This window comes from Chroicocephalus ridibundus, chromosome 3 (genome assembly GCF_963924245.1).
Source record: "Chroicocephalus ridibundus chromosome 3, bChrRid1.1, whole genome shotgun sequence".
Lineage (NCBI taxonomy): Eukaryota > Metazoa > Chordata > Aves > Charadriiformes > Laridae > Chroicocephalus > Chroicocephalus ridibundus.
In genome coordinates, this window is record NC_086286.1 from 127,124,228 (window position 1) to 127,150,247 (window position 26,020).

A 26,020-nucleotide genomic window follows, 5' to 3' on the forward strand; every position below is an offset into this window, starting at 1 on the left:
ATATAAGAAATATTTTGTTCCTTTTAGTTTATTCATCCAATTCAAATCAATGACTTGTTCATTCAAAAGCTGAATAACCAACTGGGAGTTTAAAAATTTAAAAAAAAAAAAAGTGAAGCAGGAAAGCTTGTTTTCCTCTTCTAATCTGTGAATAATAAACGAGGTAAGAGAATAAGATCTGCCAGCTCTCAAACCTTTAAGGACATGGTATCCAGAAGCAGTTCAGTTCATTAACTGCAGATAATGCTTTCTTTGTTTAATGAAACAGTTTTAAAACGTAAAACATTTATGAGACCTTTTTGACATTTTTTTATTTAAAAGACAAAAGCTGTCTTTTTAAGATAGCTACATTTAACAACAAATCTCAAAACACTGAGTTTTTACATTCCGTTCCAATCCTCACCTACATCAAGCTTATTTGCCACTTCTAGAAAACGTAAATGTTAAAGAATTTAAATGAGGATTTGTTAAGTTATGTACCTGCTTAAGGACATGTTCCTGCCCTGCTTACCCTACCAGTTAAGCATTCCCCCTCCTGCCCAAAGAAAGAAATTAAGAAATTAATTTAAGAGCTATACTTGTTTGCAAATAAACATGCTTCAAATACTTACCAGCCAATGAAAATCAACCTGTTTTTAGGAAAATAATGAAAGTACAACCCCAAAACAAGATTAAAATCAATGATTTAAATCAAAGCTTCCCTCTTGCTGATGTAAATCAAAGTGATTCAAATCACCAGTTTTGATCAATTCACTCATTTGCATAACCTTGATCGTTTATCCCTTAAAATGTCATCTAGGGGCCAAAGTTAGCTGGATATTTCTCTAAATCTCAATTTACCCAGCATAAATAAGGCTTTTGTGTTCTTATTTAAAAATTTATAAAATTCACCATCAACTAATGTATTTCCATAACTGATGTCTAATCATATTCGGGATGCTGAAGTGGTTTAAAAGACAAACGAATGCACATTCTGCAGTAATCCCAAGCAAAACTAGAAATATATTACAGCTGACAGTGGCTCTGTAGATACCCTTACTAACAAACAAGCAAACATGCTGATGGGACAAACAAGTGTTTACAAGATCCCCTCAGCCCATCAATTATCGTTAATACAGTTGGGTAGCCAGGGGCTATTGATCTACAGTGGTAAATTTTCACAGCATGCTGTTTCCCGCATTGATCATTGGACCAAAGCGGGGATTAACATAGTGTAGGCTCTCCTTCATTAAAGAAAAACTGCCTTTTCTAAAGGCAACGAAAACATTAGCGAGAACCTACCAATCTTTGTGCTTGTGAAGGCTGGAATCATAGAATGGTTCAGGTTGGAAGGGACCTTAAAGATCATCCAGTTCCAACCCCCTGCCCTGGGCAGGGACACCTCCCACCAGCCCAGGTTGCTCCAAGCCCCGGCCAACCTGGCCTTGAACCCCTCCAGGGATGGGGCAGCCACAGCTTCTCTGGGCAACCTGGGCCAGGGGCTCACCACCCTCACAGTGAAAAATTTCTTCCCAATATCTCATCTCAATCTCCCCTCTTTCAGTTTAAAACCTAACCGTAACCATTCCCCCTCATCCCATGGCTCCCCTCCCTGCTCCAGAGTCCCTCCCCAGCTTTCCTGGAGCCCCTTGAGGGACTGGCAGGGGCTGGAAGGTCTCCGCGGAGCCTTCTCTCCTCCAGGCTGAACCCCCCCAGCTCTCTCAGCCTGTCCTCCCAGCAGAGGGGCTCCAGCCCTTGGAGCATCTTCATGGCCTGCTGCTGGACCCATTCCAACAGGTCCATGTCCTTCTTGTGCTAAGGACAAACGAGAGTCTCCTACCAGTTCTCCCTGGCCTGCATCGCTGTTTTCTGCATAAACTGTGACTTTCCTCAACGCTCAGACTCTTTACCTAAACTTTCAGGTGACTCTGATACTGTTCAAATCCTCTCATAAACCACCCTTCAAAATACCAACTCTTCACTCCATTGTTTCACCTCTCCTGCATCCTCTAATTCAAGGGACAACAGGGAAAGCAAATGCTGGAAAAGGGGGCAAGTGCGTAAAGGAAACTTAGCATGTCAGGATCACACAACTTAAATTTCAATTATTATCAAGCATGTTGTGACAGCACAGGAACCTGCTACTAAGAATATAGTGGATGCTTTGCATGCACAACATTTTACACAAACTACAGTTCTCAAAAATGAAGAGTAAACATTGAGTGCTTTTACCTTTTTTTTTTTTATTATTATACACAAAAGCAAGATTGTCTCAAGTACCAAGCAGGATTGTCTCAAGTACCAAGCAGGTTTTTTTTAAAATGCAAACATTTTAAGGCAACAGCACAAAGCTAATAACTGTATCACGGTCATTTTGATCCAATTACAATACATTTTAAAGTCTTATGGTACTTTAAAGATTAAGCAGTGCTGCAACTTCTCATATAAAGTTACCATTCTGCAAAGTTCTTGGTTAGAGAACGCATGAACCTGACTGTGTGAGCTTTTCCACTTGGGAGATTCAAAGTGGATTTAGCAGGATTACTAGCATACTTCAGCATTTTCAGGATCAGAGCTTAAATGGTATCTCCAACACATACACACACACACAAAAAAGATGGAAAAAGGAATCTGTTACTAAAAAAACCAGGAAGGTATCGGTCCTAAGTAGCTTTATGCTTTTGACTTCAAACTAAGAGGGAAGGAATAAAAACCAAAAGAGAGTTTTAACTAAATCTATGCATTTGTCCCTGCCCAGGGCAGGGGGCTGGAACTAGATGATCTTTAATGTCCCTTCCAACCCAAACCATTCTGTGATTCTGTGATTTATAATCTATGCATTTATCACTTCTTAGTAAAGAAAACAAAACACGCAATAGGAAAATACAGTATTTTTACATGACAAAACTCAGATCATAAAGGCATTTATTTGTTCCAAGATGGAACAATAAAGGCAAACTTTATAAAATAGTAGATTATTATGCTGAGTCCTAAAAAGCCCTAGCTGGACAAACCAGCAAAGAAAAACCCTACTCAAAACCCCTGTATGTAGCAAAGCATCATTTTTCTCATTTTTAAAAAGCAGACGGAGTTTAGCTCATTTCAGGAGAGCAAACAGTCCAGACCGAAGCAATAGGAAAAGTTAATATCCCAAAAGGAGAGACAAATAAGCTATTATGGCTGCATATAGACATTTTCTGCCTCAAGATCTCAGCAATTCATTCCCCAACACACTCAGAAAACTCGAGTTGCCATAAACTGATGCCCAGATTTGTTTCCCAACTTTTTTTTTTTTTTAACTCCTCACAATTTATTTTTAACTACCGCACAGAAGTTGCATCTGTTGAGAATGCTCATTTTGCAAAGTGAGCTCCTGCTCTAGCGATTGCAGGGCGACTTTCCCGTCTTGCCTTCAGTGGAGTTCAAACCATTTCTTATTCTTTACGCACTAATTCCAATTTTAGCGTCTACAGACTGCGGCTCTGCCATCCGGCTCAAGGCCCACTGCTTTGTCAGTAAAAGGACATGCTGCTGCCATCTTTAATGTCTCACGTGAGCTTGGAAGAGGGATTTAGTAGAAGTAGATGGTCTATGTTTAACTTGCATTTAAAGCCTTTAAAAGTTAAAGGAGTGCTATGAACGATGCCAGGGCAAGCATTATCAAAAAAGATAAACAAGCTCAAAATAGCCAGCAAGAGAGCCCTGTTACACAGCAAGCATCCTCCCCTGAATGTATATCCTTCAACAGAAGCCATTTAGGTAGCTCCTTTCCAACAATCTTCCAGAGACTCATCCTAAAAACTTAGGGGCAGGTACAACAAAAAAGCCAAACCAAATCCCATCATTTAAACAGCTGAAGGACTTCACATAGACATCCTCTTAAGAGGAGAGCTCATTTTTGCAGCAGGGGAGGCTTAGACTGGATATTAGGAAAATTTTTTACACTGGAAGTGTTATTAAGCATTGGAACAGGCTGCCCAGGGAAGCGGTGGAATCGTCATCCCTTGAGGTATTTAGAAGATGGGTAGACATAGTGCTTGGAGATACAGTTTAGTGATGGTTTTTGTCACAGTTGGGTTGATGGTTGGACTCACTGATCTGAAAGGTCCCCCCCAACCCAGGCAATTCTATGAGTCTATGATTTTAAGCACATTACTTACGGTCACTTCTTTTCTGAGTCCAGACTTGCAGGTGATGAATATACACTCTTCAGGAGTAGGGTTTCCCCCCCCTCCCCCGAAGGAAAAGCCCCTAGACTGGACTCAAAGCTGGAAAGCACTTTGATCGTAGCCTCCAGCAGGGGACATGGCAGCTCCCGGACAGCATCACTTCGTTCCTTGTCCCCAGCCCCATGTACCACTGAAGGGCTGATCATGGGTGAGGGGCCAAATTGGGGATGGGAAGCCCCAGAGCAGAGCCCGTAGTGCTGCTCTGTGCGTGCACAAGATCCCCAGGCAGCAGAAGAGATTGGAGAGTACCCTCTCCATCCCGCATTCCGCTCCAGGATATTTGACGGGGCTGGGTCTGCCGTTACACATCCCCTTCGTTTCCCAAACACAGCTGCAACACCCGCACGCAAAGGTGCATCTGCAACACTGCAGAGTCATGCAGATTAAAAATAAAAAGCTTTAAAATTACTTTCCAATTTAAAATAATTTAAGTGAGCCAAATGAGTAAGATGCATATTTTGCAAAAATTTTCCAAGGGAAAGAGAATATCAAGGCAGTGAACTGGTGGAAGTCACTTAGTAAGCACTGGGAACTAGTGTCTGATTAAGTGCCAACCCATCTTTCAAGCACTATCCTTGTCTGCAAGAACAAAGGAACAAATATTTTCTTTTTACTTTGCTTATTTAGCTCAGTTCAATGACTACTGCTTTCAAAGTTGAGAAATCAGTTGGGAATTCAGAAAGCAGGAAAAACAGTTTCTCGCTTTAAATGAGGAATAAGAATAAGGTAAGTCGATGAGCTCTGCCAGCTTTATGTTTTTGAAGGACAAGGTAACCAGAAATTTAGTGAAATTTACCTTATCCAGACAAGAGTCACTGTATTTAATACGTGTATTTTAAAAGAAAAACTGTATTTTGACACAAGTGTAACACAGCCATAACATCGAGTAAACCCACACTTTCAACTGAATTCCAGTTTCCATCCAAATGTAGCTTGACATTATTTGTAAATAAGAATCAGCTGGGAAATATGCTGAGAATTAACTATTTTCTAATTTGGCATGTAATAAATGTGTAGGAAGTAATGTAATTGCCTAGGTTACTTCTTGACACCTGCCAGAAAACTATGAAGTTATCAGCAGAACCTAAGAAATACATGAGCAAAACAAAACTAAAGATCAGTTATTCAAACCAAAGGTTCCTGCCTGCTATTTAAACCACTTTGATTTAAATCGATCCACTTGCTGCAGCGTTAACTTTGATGATCGATACATACAACCACCCACCCTCTGAAGCCATATTTAAGTTAACACAGTGTCTATACAACGCACTTCTCGGGGCTAAGAGAACTTCTGGGATGTCTCTAATGGATCTTTCACCTATCTAGGAGGCTGTCCTATTCCTGCTCTGAGCCGCTAAGGGAAGCGGAGCAAAGGAAATTCTGGGAGAAGACAACAGGAAGAGCAGAGGCATTTGGGCAGTTTAGCCAGCGCCTGTTCTGGGCGGGTTATCATAGAATCACAGAATGGTTTGGGTTGGAAGTGACCTTCTGTCCTTTCCAACTGATCATCCCGTTCCAGCCCCCTGCCCTGGGCAGGGACACCTCCCACCAGCCCAGGTTGCTCCAAGCCCCGGCCAACCTGGCCTTGAACCCCTCCAGGGATGGGGCAGCCACAGCTTCTCTGGGCAACCTGGGCCAGGGGCTCACCACCCTCACACCAAACAATTTCTCCCTCATATCTCATCTAAATCTCCCCTCTTTCAGTTTAAAACCATTATCCCTTGTCCTATTGCTACACCCCCTCATAAAGAGTCCCTCCCATCTCTCCTGTAGGCCCTTTAGGTACTGGAAGGCCATTATAAGGTCTCCCCGGAGCCTTGTCTTCTCCAGGCTGAACACCCCCAACTCTCTCAGCCCATTAGTAAGAGCAGAGACAAGAGAACAGTTTCCTTTGTCTCTCCTTTTCAAGTTGATGGAGAGAGAAGTCCTCTACAGGCAATTCAAAACAGGAGCCTAATTGCAGATCCTACTAGTTGCTCCCTGGAGAAACTTCTCTCCATCTTCTAAGAGGCTAAAGCCAGTCTTTGTGGACACACAGCGATAAGCTAGCTAGAAAGCATTGCCACCACTGCACTTCTACAAGCAGGAGCCAAGGGACACCACTCAAGTCCAAGGTCCTGCCTGTATTTGGAGGAAGGAGTGCTACCTGTGGTTTGAGCTGGCTAGATTTAAAGCCTCTGGACCAGATTTGGCTGTTCAGACCAACAGTTTGCATGAATTTCACATGTTTAACATTCACACACACATTCACCCATCCTTTAGGAAAAGGCACACAAACTAAAAACAAACCACCTTTTCTTCCACTTTCTAAAAATGCAAACTTGAAGAAGCTTTGGCTATTGGCTTTGTATCACACAGGATATAAAGAAAATGCTCAAACAGGTGTAGTAAGTTGCTTACGAACTACTAAACTGTACTTCGAGCAGGCAAAAGTTGGTCACTCCCACTGTAGAGAGCAGCAGAAGCAATGTCACAGAATGATGGGGCTTGGAAGGGACCTCTGGAGATCACCTAGTCCAAATCCCCTGCCGGAACAGGTCAAAACTTACAAGTAGATTTACTCGCTGACAAGAAGCAGGGATGGTTTTAGTCCCAATGAGGAAGATGATATTTCATGTCAGACCTATTGAAGACATCAAAATAAGCTGTCAACGCTACCAAGCCAACAGACACCTTGAGCGCCAAATCTGTCCAGCAGCCACACTGGCAAACAGAAAGTGGACGAACAACTTGAACTTCGGCCAAACAGCTGTTCCAGAGAGTTTTATTTTAAAACAAAAGAGCAGTAATGTACAACCTTCCCACCTATACCTGACTAAATATGAAGCAGCAGATCCTACGGTCTTACACAGGTAAGGATTAAACCACATCTCAGAGCAATTTAAATAAATCTGCAGAACCCGAGTGTCACTTCGAGTGTCTTATGCCATTTAATCTTAAATTAGCTCCCTATCAGCTTAAATTTGTCTCTCCACATGTAGGAACTCCTTTAAGCACAGCAAGGCAACACCCACAAATTGACCTCTAACCACAACCACGCCTGTAACTAAATGAGATTTATACCTGGTTGTAGTTTTACCCGTTGTAAATTACACACATAAACAAACACAAATTGTATGTACATACAAATGCATTTCTGGGTATATAAATACGAAAACAAACCACCACTTGGTGCTCCCAATCTAAAAGCTTCTCCCAGCCATTCAATAAACCTTACAACCAGAGCCAGACACACTTTATGTTTTTATAAAGTCTGCAACTAAACCTTAAAATAAATAATAAAAAAGGTCGTAATACATCATCCTGACATCAAATCAGCAGATTGGGATTTCAGTATATCAAAGTGATGGATACAGACTTGTTTTAAGTATGGTTTAGTCTGCATTATTGCTGTTGCCTTTTAGGCTATTGCCTTTCCAAGTTGTTCCAAATAAGAGCAAGAGTCTTATTTTCCCTCAACTGCCTGGATCTGTGAGTCAGAGCAGGTAGTCCAGCAAAAAGAAAAAAAATTGTCCACAAAAAATGATGACTAGGGAAGCAACAGGACAGCGTGTGCTAGAAAACACAACTTCTTGTTTTTCCGCATTTTCTCTTGCTTGCCAGGCGATCTAGTAACCACTCTTTGATGAATCAGGAGTTAAGCCCCTCTCATGAGCAAAATCCTTCCTAATAAACCCCCAGTCACCATCCCACCTCTCCATTCACTGCTGATCACCTCTGCTGTTTCACCCTGCCACGGTTTCTGGCTGCTGGAGCACTATTACCCAGGCCCCACTGCCTATGACGGACCACGTCCAGTCCTCCCAATATACTCCCATTACTGTCCAGCTTCCATCTGTTCAGATCAATGTCTACCTGCTCTGCTTGATCCATGCCTGCCCTCTTGCCCATCTCCCTCTGCTTTTGCTGGGGTGAGATTAAAAAAGCTGCTGGTGTCCCCATAAATGATAACTCTGATCTGGTATCAGCTATTCAATAAATGAATACACATTTTCAGTTAAGTCACACATAGATATAATTTCCATCACCAGAGCACACTGAAAACTACTAATTCTCAGTACAACCCCAGATGGTGGTGAAACACATCAACTTTACAGATAGTCCAATGCAGTAGGATGCACAAAGAGGTCTGTTAACCACCTAGGATGTGCTGTGCAACCCGAGTGCTACACACGACGTGCCTCCCTTTCCCCAAGGCCAAAGAAGATCACATTTCCTAACCTTAAAAAAGTCCAACTTTTTTGAAAAAACTCCATGGGCCACCCTGTATCCCACAAACACTAAGATAGGTGGAAGTGACAGAATTATAAAACCGCTAACCTTTTCACTAAAACATTTTCTTAATTGAAAATACTGATAAAAAACCTACGTCCCTTCAGCTTATACTTCTCAGACAATGCCAGTGAGCACCGACAGCACTCGAAAACATGCCTGTAAGTAGAGTCCAGAACATTTAATTTTGCTGCAATTATTTCAGGGGTCCCCTTCTAATACCTTATAGACAACGAAGAGTCAGCAAGTCACTAACACCAATACGGAAACTCACTGTTTGATACAGACTTAAATGAGACCTCCTCGGTTTTTGAGCTGTGCTGTAAGTGGTGCTTTGTAAGCACAACTGGTAATCAATCTGGAAAAGAGGAGAAATAGTAAAAGCATAAATTATCATTTCTACCTGTATCCGTCCTCCCTCTGCCCCCACCACAGTTTTACAGAACTTTTTTGAGCCTACTTACACAAGCAGTCAAAGCAGCACAGCAGAAGAGGTGAAAACCCCCGTCAGAGGAGAGGAGAGAGGATGAGCGGGTGACAATAGAAAACAGGTCTATGAACAAAGACTGACCGTGTCAGGGCTTGATCTGTTTTAGGAAGTGCCCCCATCTTTCAGGTTGCTCATATCACTTCTTCCCTTGTAGCAAAACTGAAAGAGTTTTTTGTGTGTTATAAGGGTGCAGGAAGCCGTTCACAGGCACGGACAAATACACTCTTCAAATTAAAAAAAAAACAAACAACAAACCTCTAACCAACTAAATAACCATAGCAACCTTGGGTCTGACTGTACCCCACCCCTCTCGTGAGAGTACTATTGTATATTCTGCATAATATTTACAAATAGGACTGGTTTTATCATCTACACAGGCTAGGAAGTCCCTATCATTTACACTGGCTTCTCTTTGGCTTAGGCTGGAAGCTCATGCCCAAGAGTTCCCTGGTATGAGTTTGTAAATACAGATATGTATAAACAGAGTAATAGATAAGCAATCGAGCAATACGAGGCCGCAATTCCACCGAGCGAGAAAGCATGAAAGTAACCCCAGGTAATGTAACTGTCTACGTATTCACACAAATAATCTTAGCCTGTGTCCTGACGCTAATAGAAGAACACAGTCTTACGGAGCTTGAAATATTCCCCTGGAGAAACAACTTTGCCAGCGCAGAATGGGAGAAAACACGCTGTGTAGAAGAGAGCGCTTGTAGCTTTGCTTGCTATTTAAACCAGGCTGATTAATCTTTAAGATCTAGCAGCTTTTCAGATTTTTGCCTTGCCTCCCTCCCCATTTTACCAGTATTTTTATCAGTGCTTTAAAGTAACAGCACACCAAGGGCTAAGTTATACCCAGGGTTGATTAGACAAATCCCATCAAGTGCAAAAGCAACAGCTCGCGTAAGAGCTCAGAAACCACCAACCAGCTGGAGACACAGGACAGGTCAGAAGTGGGATACAAAGCAAGAAAGAACTGGAATATATGAATCTCAAAGAGATGTCTGAATACAAGCAGCCGCAGCCCTTCCAACACCACACAAGTCTAGGTTCTTCAGTCGTTGCCCCAAACTGGATCATCGGGGTTCACGCCTGCAAGCTTCTCACTGTGAAAGGGAGATCTTCGGCCCTGGCAAAACTTGAGATTGTTAGACAACATGTAGATTCTCAGAACTGGCACATTGAAAAAAAACCACCCTAAAAATTTGATAAAAGATGCCAATATTGACGGCCTGTTTTCATACGCAGCAGGGTGGGAATGGGGGACGAGAGGAAGCTAATCAGAGAATAAATATGAACGAACAGAAGGCATTTATCAGCAGCCCATTACCTAGAGTGAGGGCTGCCTTGTTCTCAGTGACAAAGAAGCACGAAAGACAGACCATCCCCTTCCTGCAAACCACTTGCAGTCTTAAAGCCCCAACTGCGAGACCGTGATCCGTCACATCAGGTTCAAGTATCTATATAAACGTCTTCAGGTCCAGGCCCTAAGAAGTGAAAGGTAGCCCAAGGTAGTCCTTCAGCACACCAGTGGGGAACCCAGGTTATGCGGAACACAAAAAAAAGGAGGTGTGACAAAACCTCCGCATGAAGCACAGTACAGAAGATTTCAACTAGGAAACAGATAAGTACAGCACCTCAGGAGAGATCTTCCCTTTCATAAGTTACTTAGGAGATAAGGAAAGAGGACTGAGAATCAGACCACCATTAACCGCTGAGATACAACCCTGGTTTTCCACATTTCAGGTCTAACCGCACAATCTAAAGGCTGCCTGCCTTTGCTAGGACAAGAATTCCTGCAGAAAGCGCAGGGATGTAATGCATATGTTCCACCAAAGCCAAGTTTACCTAATAAAGAGAACATATATTTGCTTTGATCTCAAGATGCCCTCTAAGTTTTTAAAAACAGCTGTAAAACAGAAATCTTTGTATAGAAATCATCATCAGCAATGAAATTTAAGCACGCTACTCATTTCAGGTTAAGAAAACCTGTTTCTAATCCATCCTTATTAGAACTGTTACCAACTCCTTGCAAGGAGAAATGCAAATATCATTCCCAGCCATTTATTTGCAGATTATTCCCCTCCGCCTACCTGCTTTCCCTTGCTCTCTCCAAAACAGAGGGACTAAGGGACCATTCAATCTGTTTTGTCATCTTTGTTCCTATTAGCAGAGACAACGCTATGTTCAGATACTGTGGTCCTCTCATTTTTATATTTCACTGGAAGGATGTCTTGATCTGTTTTTTCTTTCTCTACAGAGAAACTGTTAAACCAAACGTACCAAAAAAGATACTTTTCTAGTATGCACCACAAATAGATTACAGTTTCTAGTTCAAGTGCAAAGGGACAAAGAAACCAAAATCTTTTTATATGCACACATTAAAATAAAAGCAGGAAACAGATTAACATCTGGAGAAAAATATTAACCCTTGTGCTTTCAATGATGCAACTCACAGGAAACTTCATTTGCAGTGCTATTTCCAGCTCTTCCTCCCCCCGACCCCCCCCCAGTTAAAGAGCGAGCACTGTTGTACAGCACTGGAAACAGTATGTTCACACATATCCTATTAAAAAAAATAAATAACATTTTAGGTAAAGTAGGAGGCAGTCAGGCTCTGAAAAGCTGAGGCTATCGAATACATATCTCGAAAAAAAATTAAATTATAATTTCCTTGTTCAAGATCACTTACTGAGATCACTGTAGCCAAGAAAATAAGTCTCACACAGTGGCATTTCATAGGAAGAAGGTTTTTAGGAAACAGTATTAAAAGAGAGAGATCCAACAGCATTAGGGGGCAGAGAAGAGGACAGATGATTGCAGTGCAATATGATGAGCACGAGGAAGAGTGAGTTAATGGGATATAAAACTGCGTACACTGGAGACAGCTTCACAAGTCAGAGAAATGACAGCCAAATAGTAATCACGCCACACCAAAAAGATACCGACAAGTCAGAAAAGAAACTTCATTTTCTAAATGACGGCAGAGTCAGCCCTTATGTATGAAGAGCACGCAGAGTTGGAGTTAAACAGTAACCGATAGTCCTATAGATGTTTGTAGATGACCTAAAATGGAGAGAAATCTCTCATTGCCCTCGTTCATGCTACCCTGGAGCCAGAGAGCTGTATTTTTCTGAATGCAGGTATGTCAGTGGAAAGCTAACCCGTGCGTGCCCTGTCTCCCTGCCAGGGACAAGCTCCTGCAGAGTCCTGCGGGCACAGAAGTGCCTGTGAGAACTCCCCACATCACTTTCAGTAAAACTATTCGGGCTAGATCAAGCGTGAAGTTACAGCTAGGTCCATGTTATCCCAACCAATTTCACCTGAAGCGAATGAGAGATACTGAACAAGCAGCCTGTCAACAGATCGGTGAGGACGATAACTTCGCCGGGGAGGGATAATGGTTTACTATCCAGCAAACAATTTAAAAGACGGTATTTGGTATTTGCTCATGCCTTAAGTAGCACAGGACAGGATTGGACAGAGATGCCAGAAAAAAAAAAAAGGAATAAAACAAACAAAAAGGTGACAATTTATAAATAAGGACATTTGTTCACTGGGAACTGAACTCAAAAAAGCACCCCAGTTCGCAAAGGCTACCCAGCCTCCAGGTATGTGACACTGCAGGGGACACAGCTCAGGCCGGCAGTTTGTCTAGCCAAATGGGCCATTAAGGCTTTAACGTGCCTAGACGGTCTCTTTGAGCGGAAAAGATGGGACACAAAAGGTATATAGAATGCCTGAAACACACAGCGGGGATATTTGCAATTATGTACTGGGGAGATATCCAGTGTTTGCCCTGTTCTTACAGGCTTTGCTGAGCACCCAGGACTGGGCGTTATCTAGCCTTGTGCCAGGGGTAAGGCAAACTTTTGGTCTGACCATTACAGCCACTCATTTATTAAACCTGATTTTAACTCAACTTACTGTTCAGGAAGTTCAACAGATTCAGTTAAAATAGGTCTTCATACTGTGTTTTGCAACTCTTAAGTAAATCTTATTTTACAGCTGTCTATATTCAGAGGTACAAATTAGCGTAGCTCTGCCGTTACTGCAGATCAGAGCCTTGCTTCAAGCAATACTTTCACGCCACACACTCTTATTTTTAGAAGTACCGTGTGAGTGCACCACTGCTGCTCTGTAGAAAAAGAGCAGCAAAGCAGGAACCTCACTGAATTCACAATTTAATAGTCTACCACGTAAAACACCAATTAAACAACTGCCTTCTAACCCTCCCTCTGCCAGCCATGGTGTTTAAATCCAGCGAGAGTAGTACGTCTTTAAAACTATTATAAAAGGCTTTTAAAAGTCCACCTTTCAAAAATAAGGAGAGAGAATGGGGGACAGAATGAAAAGCACAAGGATGGATCTACATGAAAACTATTAGTTTAGTTTCCCCATTTACACGTACCACAGAATTGTGGGGGTTGGCTAACACCTCTCCAGCTTCTCAGGTCTAACCCCCTGCACATGCAATATTCCTGTGCAACTTGCTCTAAAAATAAGCTTGCAGGCACACGATGATCCACCTGGATTTAGGTTGATGCTGGGGTAATTACCGGCGTACAGAGACACCTCTTCCCACGAAGACAAATTGTCTCAGAGCTGCGAGATAGGGATGCTCAAACTTTTTGGCATGGTGGCTTCAGAAACCTGAGAGAACATTGCTAAATAGGGCTGGAGCCCCTCTGCTGGGAGGACAGAGTTGGGGGTGTTCAGCCTGGGGAAGAGAAGGCTCCAGGAAGACCTCAGAGCAGCCTTCCAGTAGCTGAAGGGGGCCTACAAGAAAGGCTGGAGAGGGACTTCTTAGAAGGACATGTAGTGATAGGATGAAGAGTAATGGCTTCAAACTGGAAGAGGGGAGATTTAGGTATCAGGAAGAAATTTATCACTGTGAGGGTGGTGAGCCCCTGGCCCAGGTTGCCCAGAGAAGCTGTGGCTGCCCCATCCCTGGAGGGGTTCAAGGCCAGGTTGGACGGGGCTTGGAGCAACCTGGGCTGGTGGGAGGTGTCCCTGCCCAGGGCAGGGGGTGGCACTGGATGATCTTTAAGGTCCTTTCCAACCCAAACCATTCTATGATTCGATGAAATCACTTTTGCTAGGTGACTGACTAAGGCCAGAGCTGAAAAGTTAGTTAAAATGGGTTTTAAGCTAAGTTTATAATTGGAAACTATGACTGCAAAAAGCCTAGGAACACGTAAGAAAAAGACCAGGAGCAGGGAAAATAGGCAAGGGAGACTCAAGATGTAGTAGCATGCAGAAATATTATTTGCAATTTCTGGGAACACTGGTTTCGGTCCAGGACCCTCCTTCGTAGGTGTAAGGCACAGAGCTCATATCCAGCACATCCAAACTAACGCAGGAGAGTTTAGGAGGTCTGCCCAAGCAACGTCTCCACACAATTATACCTCAGAAGTCACAACCCTTCTCCTTTAATATTTAAGAAAAAAGAAATCACATTTGCAGCCAAAATGTACTAATAATACTGCAATGGCAATACAGCCCTGAGCCTGCAGTCCTTCCCCAGGAGTAATTCTCATTAGGAGAAAACTGAAGGATCATCCTCTTTATTCAGTTATTTGCAGGACATTTAACACACGCTGCTCACTACAAGGCCAAGAGTGTGCAAGAAGAACAAAAGTGTTTCAGTCCCACCACTGTGCAGGTTTCTGTCTGCAAGAGACAAGAGAGCATAAGGCTCCTCCTGAAAGGAGGCTGCAGAGAGGTGGAGGATGGCCTCTTCTCCCAAGGAACAGAGGATGGGACAAGAGGAAATGGCCTCTAGTTGCACCAGGGGAGGTTCAGATTGGATATTAGGAAAAAGTTTTACACTGAAAGGGTTATTAAGCATTGGAACAGGCTGCCCAGGGCAGTGGTTGAGTCACCATCCCTGGAGGTATTTAAAAGACGAGTAGGCATAGTGCTTAGAGATATGGTTTAGTGATGGTTTTTGTCAGAGTTGGGTTGACGGTTGGACTCGATGATCTGAAAGGTCCCTCCCAACCTGGGCAATTCTATGATTCTAAGGCAGAGCTGGGAAGCAGCTCCCAGGAGGGCACCAGAAGCAGATTTCTACTGTGAAGGGTGGGGGGAAGGCTGCACGTGGTAAATTGTTCCATCAAATAATTGGAGGAAGGGCCAATGTCTCCTTTGGAAGGCTGACAGTAAGAGTCTGTCAAAAGCAAAAACAATGGAGAATTAATTCTTCTTAAGTATGAAAGGACCTAGAACTCTGCGCTCTCCTGTTAATTAAAAAAAGAAAATATCCTCAATACATTTCCAGTTCAGTTCTTGCAAAAGCCAACAGAGAGCACTCCCACTGCCTCTAATGTTAGTTACATCTTCTTTAAGGACTCACCCTTGAAAGGCATTGAAATTCAATGGAAACTGCAGATATTCAGTACCACTTCTATTCCATATTCAAATATCTGAGCTCACATAAAATATGCAAGAGAGTCTTCATCAACTCACACTGTTTCAACAGTTCTGGAAATCACAGAAAAGTAACTAGCAAACTACATTTCATTAGTTTAAAGGAGGGGTTTAAAGAGGTTTTGGTTTTGTTTTAGATGGTCATCCGCTGGGTAAGAAGCAGAGTGCAGCTCTGACATGCAAGAAGTAGAACAGACAAGGTCTGTGACAGTCGCAATTTATCTTCTCCCTTTCTGTGAAGATGACAGCAGTGAAAACTAAATGCACTCTAGTCTTTGCTTCTGCTCCTGTGTAACTAGTGCATTTTGTGAGGGACAGAAAAAAAACTAAAGCTTCTCCAGCCTACCTTTCCCCCAGCACTTTGCACAACAGGGAGTAGAGATCTTTGAGATAAATCAGGATCTGTAGGCATCCTGTCGCAGCTGCAGGATACACAGTGTTTTATGAAAAGTTCTCTCCTCATGATGCGCACCAGCCATCTATCAAGGATCCACAACAACCAGCATGCTGGCCGAGGTGCCTACAGCCTTTACTCCAAGCTCTGGGCAGCAGCAGGTCCCTCAAGGAAAAGGACAAGCAGAGGAGATGGCCATGACAGCTTCATGGTCACCGTCTTCCTTTTACCTGCCAGCTCAATAGTCAAACACCTCTAAATTACGAGGGACGTTTAAATAACTTGTGGCTTGAACCTGCCTCATAGACACCTAACACCTCAGAGGGCCCTACACCACCCAGCAAGTCACTGGACACCCCATGGTTAGGAAAGCTTCATTCGTCCCCTTGAAGCCTTTATTTCACATTGAATTAATATAAGACTAGAGGGAACTTTACGCTCTAGCAAAAGCCTGAGCAGCATACCTGCACTTCAGTTTCCACCCTGGGTTATTAGCTAGACTGTTTATAAAACAATTTCAGAATGCCAGCTTTTATGTATTACAGTTTTATTAATCTTGAATGATACATCATATGTGCTGGACGCATAAAAGGGTTATGGAAACATGGTTTGCATTTTAAAATGCTTTAGTGAAAACAAATGAATTATCTTTATTAAGTGAATTGAACCTTGCTGTGTCCTCCACTGAAAGATTTCAGTATTAGTGAATCTCTTTCCTCATTGTTCTTTTTTTCCACCTTATGTTAGGCAAGGAAAACAAGCATTTCTGCATTTACAGCTCCCAAATGGTTTTGCAGTTTTGAATTAAATAGTCTGTGATCTGAACTATCTGAATATACTGAAATGAAGAAAATATTCTCTATGCACATGCAGAAGAGGCTACTTCTGTCAAAAGCTGGTTAACTACTTCATCAGATTCTGGTTCCACGCGCTCAACCAAGAGTGACTACCAACACTTCACTCGTTTGACGTTATTTGAGATATTGGCAGTAAAAATACATTGCTTAGGTTCTGTTTAAAGTACATTACAAGAAATGTAGGCATTACATCAGATGGCTTAGGCTTAAGAAAAAGGTATTTATATTTTGTAACCTATTTACATAGAAAACACTTAACAAAAACCAAAAAGTTTTGAATCCAGGTTATAAACTCAAGTTTATAAAAGAGCGTAATTGCAAAGAGAGGGTGAAGATGCTTCATGGCTGTTTTTTTTATTTGCTAACTTAGCCAACAATCAGCTTTTATTCTTATCAAAGCTACAGTGCATCCATTTGCTATTAAACGTATCTGTTTTCCCACAAACTAGACATAGCTTCCAGGCTCCAGATAAGTGGTGAATCTGGCCCTTTAGCATCCTGAAGCGTCCAAGTACAGGAATTTTAACACCTTCTTGGAGCAGTACTTAAATTGATCATCAGTGTAAACAAATACAACCTAAATGGACTGCCCTGACGGGCAGCAAGCGCTTTGGAGGTAGAATCTGCATACTTGTTCAGGGCGTAACACATTGGAGCCCCAGCTCCAGCGATGCTCTCAAACCGCAACCAGTCGCCCTAACCTTCATCTTAAGTATTTTATCAGCAATTTATACGCAAACCCTTCTAAGCAATCAAATACAACAACCCAAAAAAGAACTGGATCTCAGCTTTCCAGTTCTACAAGCCTGGGGGTGGGGGGGAAAGTTACACGTTCCAAATCCAAGTTTTATGGAGGAAGGGGAGGTTGGGAGGAGAGGAAGAGGGATGATCTTTCCATAGCACCGCCATGCCACAGGAAAGCACCACGTTTAATGTAATCAAGCTCTACATCGCAGCCATATGGAAACAATTTTAGTCAATAAACAACTCCTGCAAGAAGACAGCAGAGGAACAGAAAAATCAGATACCGATTTAGCTGGGAGGCAGGAAAGCCGCCGGCTGTGCTCAGAGGTTTGCACTGTAAGAAGTATTTATGTCCAACATAACGGCACACATTTTTGGGTCTCTGTTACTTGCCTTAGACTTTCACAGTGCCACACCTCAAACTGCAAGCAGCAGAAATGGCATACTTTTTTTTTTTTTTTTTTTTTTTTACAATATCTTTCCCAGCCTCCAAGCTCCTGGGCCTCAATCCTCTTCCCCTTCTTCCCCCTCGCAAATCTTTCCTCAAAGCCTATCTCTGTGGCAGGTTTCCCACTCGACAGCCAGAAAGGAAGCAGACATCCCAAACTTCAGATACTCGCCCGACCTCTTTGCATTTTATCTGCCTGGAATTTGCAGGTTTTAAAACAAGGACTTTGTCATGGAGCAAGTCCTTTCAAACACCTACCTTAAAAAAACAAACAAAAAACCCAACACACTTACCAACAGTGGTATTTCAATGAGGTTTGGTTTCAAGATACCATATTTCAGTGTCCTAAAAAGCAATAGCAAAAATACTACCAAGACTTTCGTGTGCGCTGCTGATTACAGCTGCAACATGGAGGGAGTAAAGCTAAATCAGTTTGGGACAGGAAAAGGGAAATTTAAGGAACAGGCAGCAAGTGAAGGCAGCTGCATTTTTAACGAAAAGTAAGAAGGCAGACTGAATATGAATAAAACAGAATTTCCTTGAGTGTGGCAGAGGAGCAACACCAATATTTATCAGAATTATGCCCATGAAATGAACTGAAGGATAATTCACGAGCGTCTTCAGAAGTAGCTGCTTGCTTCGCTGAGGTTAGAAAGGTCTTCATTCCACCACGCAACGCAACCTGCCAGCAGATGCTCCTCGGCCGCCCCAAAAGCATTGTGGTTTTATACTTGCAAACATTCAGGAATAAAAGATCTTGGGATGTTCCTCTTACTAACCAAAGTGCAAGATTCAACACACACACACAAAGATAATAAGATAATAAAATTTATAAAACTAACTTTTTAGTGGAAGGGAGGGCCAGGATTACTGTGAACCGTTCTCCGTTAGACTGGGGCAACATGCTTCTGTCACACAAAGTACCTTCTAATTCATCAATAAGAAAAGATGATTTTCAGAAAATCCATTAAGAGTGAAACATTTGAAATCTGCTTACAAAACATGACCAAAGTGGGCTTTTTGCAGGCTTGTAGGGTGGGGGGTTTATTTTCCTTTTTTAATGAGGGACTCTCTAGAAAATGAGGGGAAAACCCCAGGCCAGGTGAATGTTCATATTGTGCTAATGCTCAAAAAGGGGATGGAACGAATCTGGAGAGCTGTAAAGTGGTCAGCTGGGTATCAGTCCAGGCAAACCAACAGGAAAAAAAAATAATAATAAAAATAATTATATATTTCCCCAGTAAAAAATTAAGATAACGGGGACACTGGTAGTGCCAGTCAGCATATTTTAATGGAAAATGTCTTGATAAAGGACTAACTTGGAGATTACAAACGTAGCCAAACAGTAGAAAGTATGTGCACAGAGCGTACTTTGGTTCTAGTGGAAATCCACATCGGCTGCTCCGTATCGACTGGTACTTTCTGAGAGCTGTCAGTTAGCCAGTTCTCAATCTACTTCCTGGGATTGCGTCATGCTAATTTTTTTGTCACTAAATTTAAGGTCTGATGCAGTTCAACATTTTTATCACTGCAGATAAAAATCTGAGCCTGACACCAGGACTACAGGAACAGTACGTTATTACGAGGAAAGGACAGCAAAAGAAAGAAGTCTGAATGCCTACCTTAACTCAGCTCAGGAAAGCAAAACACTAAGGCAAATTTATAATCTAAAAAATGCAGACTGTAACTACTAAATGGCAGACTTTACTGGAAAGAATCTCAGTGTCAGAGCAGCGATTTCCCTATGCAAAAGGGCTACTGTGAACCTTTCAAATGGCCACGTAGCAAAAAAGGCCATGGCACCTCAGTACTCAGTATGGATCAGACACAGGCTGGAACATTCCCCATTTTTGGTTTCCACAACGTTAAAAATAAATGGAGACCATGAAGCATCACCGGATGATCTGAGTGCTGGAGAAAATGCCTCAGAGTAAGACTTAAAAGCTCAACTCTGTTTCCTTATCAATCGAGTAACTTGATTACAGAGTGTAAGTACCTCCATGGCAAGAAAGTACTGGGTACTAAAGGGCTCTAATCTTGTCAGGAAAGTCATAACAAGAACCAGCGGCAGAACTTAGACAAATTCAAATTGAAATCAGCCACTTGTTTTTAACAGTGAGATGGCACAAACTACCAAGAGAAGTGATGAGTTTGAAATTACCAATGACAGACACTCAAGGCTGGAAAACTTTCAAATTGTTTTTAGCCAAACAGCAGTTGCTGGTCTCAGTTTCAGAGCAAACGATTAAAATTTAAAGGCTTGTGATAGAAAGCATATAAAACATATCAGAGAAGGCGATTTAATTGTCTTTTCTCGCCTTAAATTTTATGAATCTCCAATATGTTAACATCATTCTACTTCTATGGACAAGGAAATTAAAGAGGCAGGAATAAGTTTCAACTTCAGTAAGTTCCCGCTTTTTCAGACTGCTGTACTTCTCACTGAACAGCCCCGCACCATCGGATGGAACCCCCATGAAACGCAAACAGTCAGAGGATGACCAACGATGATGTCTGGAAACCATGCATAATACAACTGAGTTGAGAAAACTGTGATCAACTACTTACCTCTCCCATCTGCGGCATGAAAAATCAGTATTAGCTTAAATAGCTGGTTCTTACTCTGTGTAAATACACTTAGGACATTCATGTTTATACTATCAAGAGCAGCAGCATGCAATACCATCCGGCCAAGAATCTTCAAATACTTTATGAATGTGAAAGCATCTCAACAGCCCTGGAAGAATTATTTTCATATTAGAGCCTGGAACACAGGCAAGTCAAGAAGTTTGCCCTGGGTCATAAAGTAAGACCTACGGCAGAGCCTAGAAACGAGAGCCCAGCGTGATCTCATTGCCAGGAAGAACTTTCCTTTTCAACATTTGAGCACTACTTACATGTCAGAGCTGCCGCATACCCCGTTGCTCGGACTCCAAAACCCTGCCAGTTAAACCACAAAGATTTCTAGTGAAAGCTGACATTGTGATCAGAGAATCTGATCATGGCAGAGAAACTGTCCAAAACAAAGGTCAGAATAAATATCCAAGTAGAAACAGCGCTTGTATTTTATGAACTAACTAAATGCTTTCTGCTTCCATTAGTATTACAGTACCACTGGAAGAACAAAAAGCAGATTCAGTGCTTGCTTCAGAGCTCGTAAGAAATGGGCAGCTCAAAATGCAGGAAATGACTATATGCCACACTTCCCAATTGATAGGGCATAGGCTTATCAGAAGAATAAAACTGGCTGTTCACAAGGCTCACTGAAAGAGTTGCCTACAGTCAGTAGCATGAGTTGTTTTACTGCTGAACTTAACGTATAACAATTTTTTTTAAGGAAGTGAAAAGAAAATAAGGCTTCTTAAATATTAAGTTCAAAAGCAGGGAGAAAACAGATGCTAGGAATTCAGGGCAAGTGAGATTCCCAAACAAAATTAATGTATTTTGCATTATTGTAAATTATGTCCTTACCCCAACATTAAGACCTCATGTACCACCACAGCAGCGAATGGGGTTCACATAAATTTAATAGAATCCAAACAGACGTCTTAGATGTACGAAGAACGAGAGTCCCACCTCTATGCATGAAGAAGGTAATAAAATTTGTTTCCTCTGGCTACAAGAAACTCTTCAGTAGACCTGGAAACAACATCCCACTCATTGGGCAGACTGGAAGAAGTACTCACAAACATACCGCAGGCTCATACACCAAGTTAGGTCTTTGTCAAACCAAGCTACAGAAGTCCTTTTGCTGTATACATACATACAACCTGATGAAGCACCATGCTTAGTAATCAGTTTCAGGCTGGTAATTGCACTGAAACCAACCTAAAATGATGAAATAAACATTCATAAAGGAATTCTGTAGGAAAAAGAGTTAACTGACCTTCCATACCTTCTGGTTGGCTGCACAGGAAAGATAAAGCAGAATACACTTTGTCAGAAGCGCTGCACTACAGCAGTTCCCAGTTTTAAGAGCAGTCTTTAACTTCAGACTCTACACGCAGCTTTGATTAAGAACTGGGAAAGGGAAATCTGCACGCTGACGGGTAGAATAACCAGTTATAGATTATTATTTTTTTTACTTCTTAAAAAAGCGCATCAAAACAGTAATTGTTCAACCTTTTGGTGTCTACATTAACAAGGTGCTGAATCAAAACAAGTAACAAACATGCGTGTGCATTCCTGAGATAGATTTGAAGTCCAACACTGAAAAACTCCTATTAAACAAAGGAGAAGAAAAGCTATGCAAGAAAATACGGGCACCCCTTACAGTCTTGTGAGAAAATTTATCCCAGTGGTGCTTTCGGGAGAGGGTGCGGAATCTAATAGATAAAAAGCAATAAAAATAACTGAATAAGTAAGGATGACAAGTGTCAAACCACAGAAGTCAATGGAACATGGGAAATCCTCCCATCACTGTAAAAAAAAAATATCTCATTGACTTACGTATTCTTATCGAGCACATTAGACAACCAGCCAATATATTAATATATACTTATCATATAAGGAATTTATCACAGATTTAAAAGTGCAATAGATGGGAGCAGACACAGCCAGGCTCAATGGCCACTGACTCAGTATGTGACCTTGAGTGAGTCACTTGGCCCTCGTGCCTCAGTTTCTCTATTTGTAAAATACTGATACCTCTGTAAAGCACTTAAAGATTTACAAACGAAGGTACAAAGTATTCTTTTATCATAGAGTAGTAAAGGAGAAGGACAGTGGCTTGGCCGTAATGAATCTAATGTGAAACATCAGAGCTGTACTCCACTAGCACACCACACAAGTTCTGGCCATAAATCGATCACTTCTGATTAGGTTAGGCTTTACAATGCAGTAATTGCGATAGCAGCAGTTTCATAACTGTGAAACGAGCACTTTGCTCAGCAGCTTATTACGCAGGAAAACTGCACGAACAACGAGCTTTTGGGAAACCCAACTGCAACAGCAAAGAACAGAAGCACCCCAAACACAATATACTTTTTAAGGTTATCTATCATAAAAGCTTCTCCACATGCTTTTACGGCCACAGGCTAACCCTGTATAAGCGCCTAGCTGAGTGGGAGGGGAGGGGAAGGAAATCAAACAATACCACGTTTAAAGACAGACCAGATTTCAAGCGAATATCTCTCTTTTTAGGAGACACAACACAAAAATAAATGTTTCTCACAGTTACAAGATGAAATTTTCCATTGGCCAGTGACTACAAAGCCGATACTCTACTTCTTGCTGTGGACCACATGACTGCCTCAATACATGAGAACATTTTATGTGCCAACTTGCAACGAAGACCACATAGTTAATAGTTTGCAACCTCCTTTCCCCCAGAAGATCTTCAGAGTTGAGTAATAAAATTCCTCACATGATTTCAATGAGAGGGTTCACTTGTCAGAGACTGTTTCGAGATAGTATCATATGTCAGGGAGGTGCTGTTCAGACAAAGCTTTCCAACCCTGCTTTCAAGGCTCAATTGAAAATTAAAAAAACTTAAGACTATAAAGTTTGAAACTGGAAGAATGAAAAATAATCTCTAGGCGTTATTTTTAAAATGTGGAAGTTAACCAATTAATGAGGGGAGGCAGAAAAACTCTGATTAAAGCCCTGACAAACCCCTGAGATCACGAACGGATTACTAGGTTCTGCCGCAGTCTCCATGTAGGAACCTGGGCAAGTTCATCCCTCTGCACCTTGATTTGCCACCTGTGAAATGAAAAATAAAGCTTTCTTTTCATATCCTGTTATTCTTGCTTGTATTGTTCCCCAAATTAAAAGCATTTGTCAAAACACTTATCTAGCATTAACAATGCCAATTGCATTCATAGCTAACATGCAATCCGTTTGCATGACTGAGTGTTCAAATATGAACTCTTAATATACTTTGCTATGCAGCCATTCTAATTTTATACATGTCAGAAGGGAGCTTTAGTCAATACAGGAATATTAGAATGCCAAAATAGTTTATTAGTAATCTTATGTACAAAAACAGCTTTAGGGATATAACTTAGACCCCCAAAAATTCAAATTCTCCACGTTATCTCCTAAAAATCCCACTATAATCATAGCATTGGTCTCACTTCATTGATAACTCACACGATAACATTATCAGCATAGGTATAATTAAAGCCCAATCCCATGAGGATGTGTATGCAGATCCAATGCCTGCTCCATTAAAATCAGTATAAAGTGAAATCGACTTCAATGACTTTAGAAGAAGTGTCAAAGCTGCATAAAGTTATTGGTAGGAGAAACAAAGGCATGTTTTTTTGCAGTAGGATTCTGAAGCTGACAGCATCCCTTCAAGTGTTTGATTTCAAATCCTAAACTTTGCAGGAGATGGAAAATATTTGCCACAGATCCCAACGCTGGAACTTGTAATTCTATCGTGTCCCTAAAAGCTCTGCACAGAAATCACTGTAAAGCACAAGTTGCTTTCTTTAGACTAAAATGTGCCATCATTTTATGCAAAATGGTTTATTTTCTAACATATACAACCAAACATCTTCGGAGCTTGCTTTATGAAAGGGACAGTACAGCATTCTTCCTTTCTCATTTTCAGTCTCATTAATTATTCCAATTCCCCTCCGAAACATCATTTCCTAAAGACCAAAATTTCACCACTGCCCCACTGACACCCAACAAAAAAGAGCAATCCCAAAAATTAATGGCAGAACAATTCTTGAAATTCATGCTTATTAAAAATGCATCAAAATTAAAATAAAAAAAAGTTTTGAAAGTGAATGCTAGAACCCCACTGTTCTCCCAGCTCGAGATAACGATAAAAAACCATATCAAGCACCTCCATGAATTTATGGATTGTCACTATAAAGTAAACATTTCATAATAATTTGATTTTCAAAACACTGGACAACCATGAACTTTTAACATCCCTTTGAAAGCGACCAGAAAGACCCACACAGAAACTGCCTTAGAAGATTTCTGCAGCTGACACTGGTTACCAATTCTGTTGAATTACCAGAATTGCAATGCTAGAGAGATGCACGTTTTTCTAGAAAGGTCAACAAATAGAACAGAATTTCTCAAGACCGCTCAGTAAAGTATAGAGATAAGCAGGCCTCATCCACACAAGTTTTGCTTCAAGATTTCCTTACCACTCATTAAAAATCCTGCAGTTTCACCTGTGGTAGCATTCCTGTAGCACAGCTGTCAGCCTGCATACCACAATGTCGTCTAGACCTGCTCTGAACAGAGTTAGATGACACAGGAGTAAAAATGCTGATGCCTGTTCTGGTGCTCAAGGAACGATAGGAGGAAGGAGGAAGAACAGACATCGCTGAGCAAAACACAAGTTCCTTGTTCCTAGTCTCATGCCTGGGCTCGTCAGGCAATTCTGTCAACCACACAGAAAAAGTTGTGGCTGTCGTGGGGCTAAAGAAGAATCTTCACATAAGGGAAAAGAGCCTTACCAAACGCCACTTCTCAGATGCAGTATCAAACCCTGCTCTTTGACAGAGCCCAGTGCTCCCAGAACATGCAGATAACAAATGCATCCCTGCACAGATAACATATTCCAACCCTTTCGCACTTCCCTACTTCCCTCCCCCCGCCGCATCTTGGAGATGTTTGCTTAGCAATTTGGAAGAGAAATGGCAAAAAGGGAGATGCAAAACACAGAAATAAATTAAGTTTGTTCTCTGCTGTTGACAGATTTGGCCCTAGCATGATGGGAGGAAAAAAAATGTTAAGAGTGATAAATCCATATATACCTACTCCAAACTACACCCGCCATCCCAAGGGACATGGTATAATGGTAAATAAATATAGATGCAGTTCCTACTAATGAGGCAGGGTACAGCAAGGCCAAAGAAAATGCAATCATCTCGGGGAAGAAAACTGCACAGGACTCCTCCTCTCCCATCCATGGAGGAAATCAAATGCCAGCTGCACCATCCCAGGAAGGAAGCAGAGTCTGTACCTGATGAGCCCTGCAGAAATGAGCTAGTCATATCACGGGACACAAGCAGGCACTTCAGGGTTTTGCCAGCCCACAAATCGTCTGCAAAGCACAATCACTCTCTCTGACACGATATATTTTACACGGTATCATTCACGCAAATTGTATTTTTATTTCCCAACCAGTTTCCTTTTCCTCCATCCCCATCAGTTTGAAGCAGGGGCACGTAGGGAGCGTCTATCAGATCTGCTCTCAGATGC

General features: G+C 41.7%; 1 protein-coding gene across 15 annotated transcripts in view; it reads right to left on the reverse strand.

Moving 5' to 3' along the window:
* HMBOX1 (homeobox containing 1) overlaps window positions 1-26,020 on the reverse strand; it is a 117,031-nt gene that overhangs the window by 89,007 nt on the left and 2,004 nt on the right. The window contains exon 1 of one of the 15 annotated variants that reach the window (XM_063330713.1): window positions 24,958-25,009. The exons of the other annotated variants lie outside the window; for them this stretch is intronic. The gene's annotated coding sequence lies outside the window, so the exon portion shown is untranslated. Of the gene's footprint in view, window positions 1-24,957; window positions 25,010-26,020 lie in introns of those variants that run through there. 15 annotated transcript variants of the gene reach the window in all.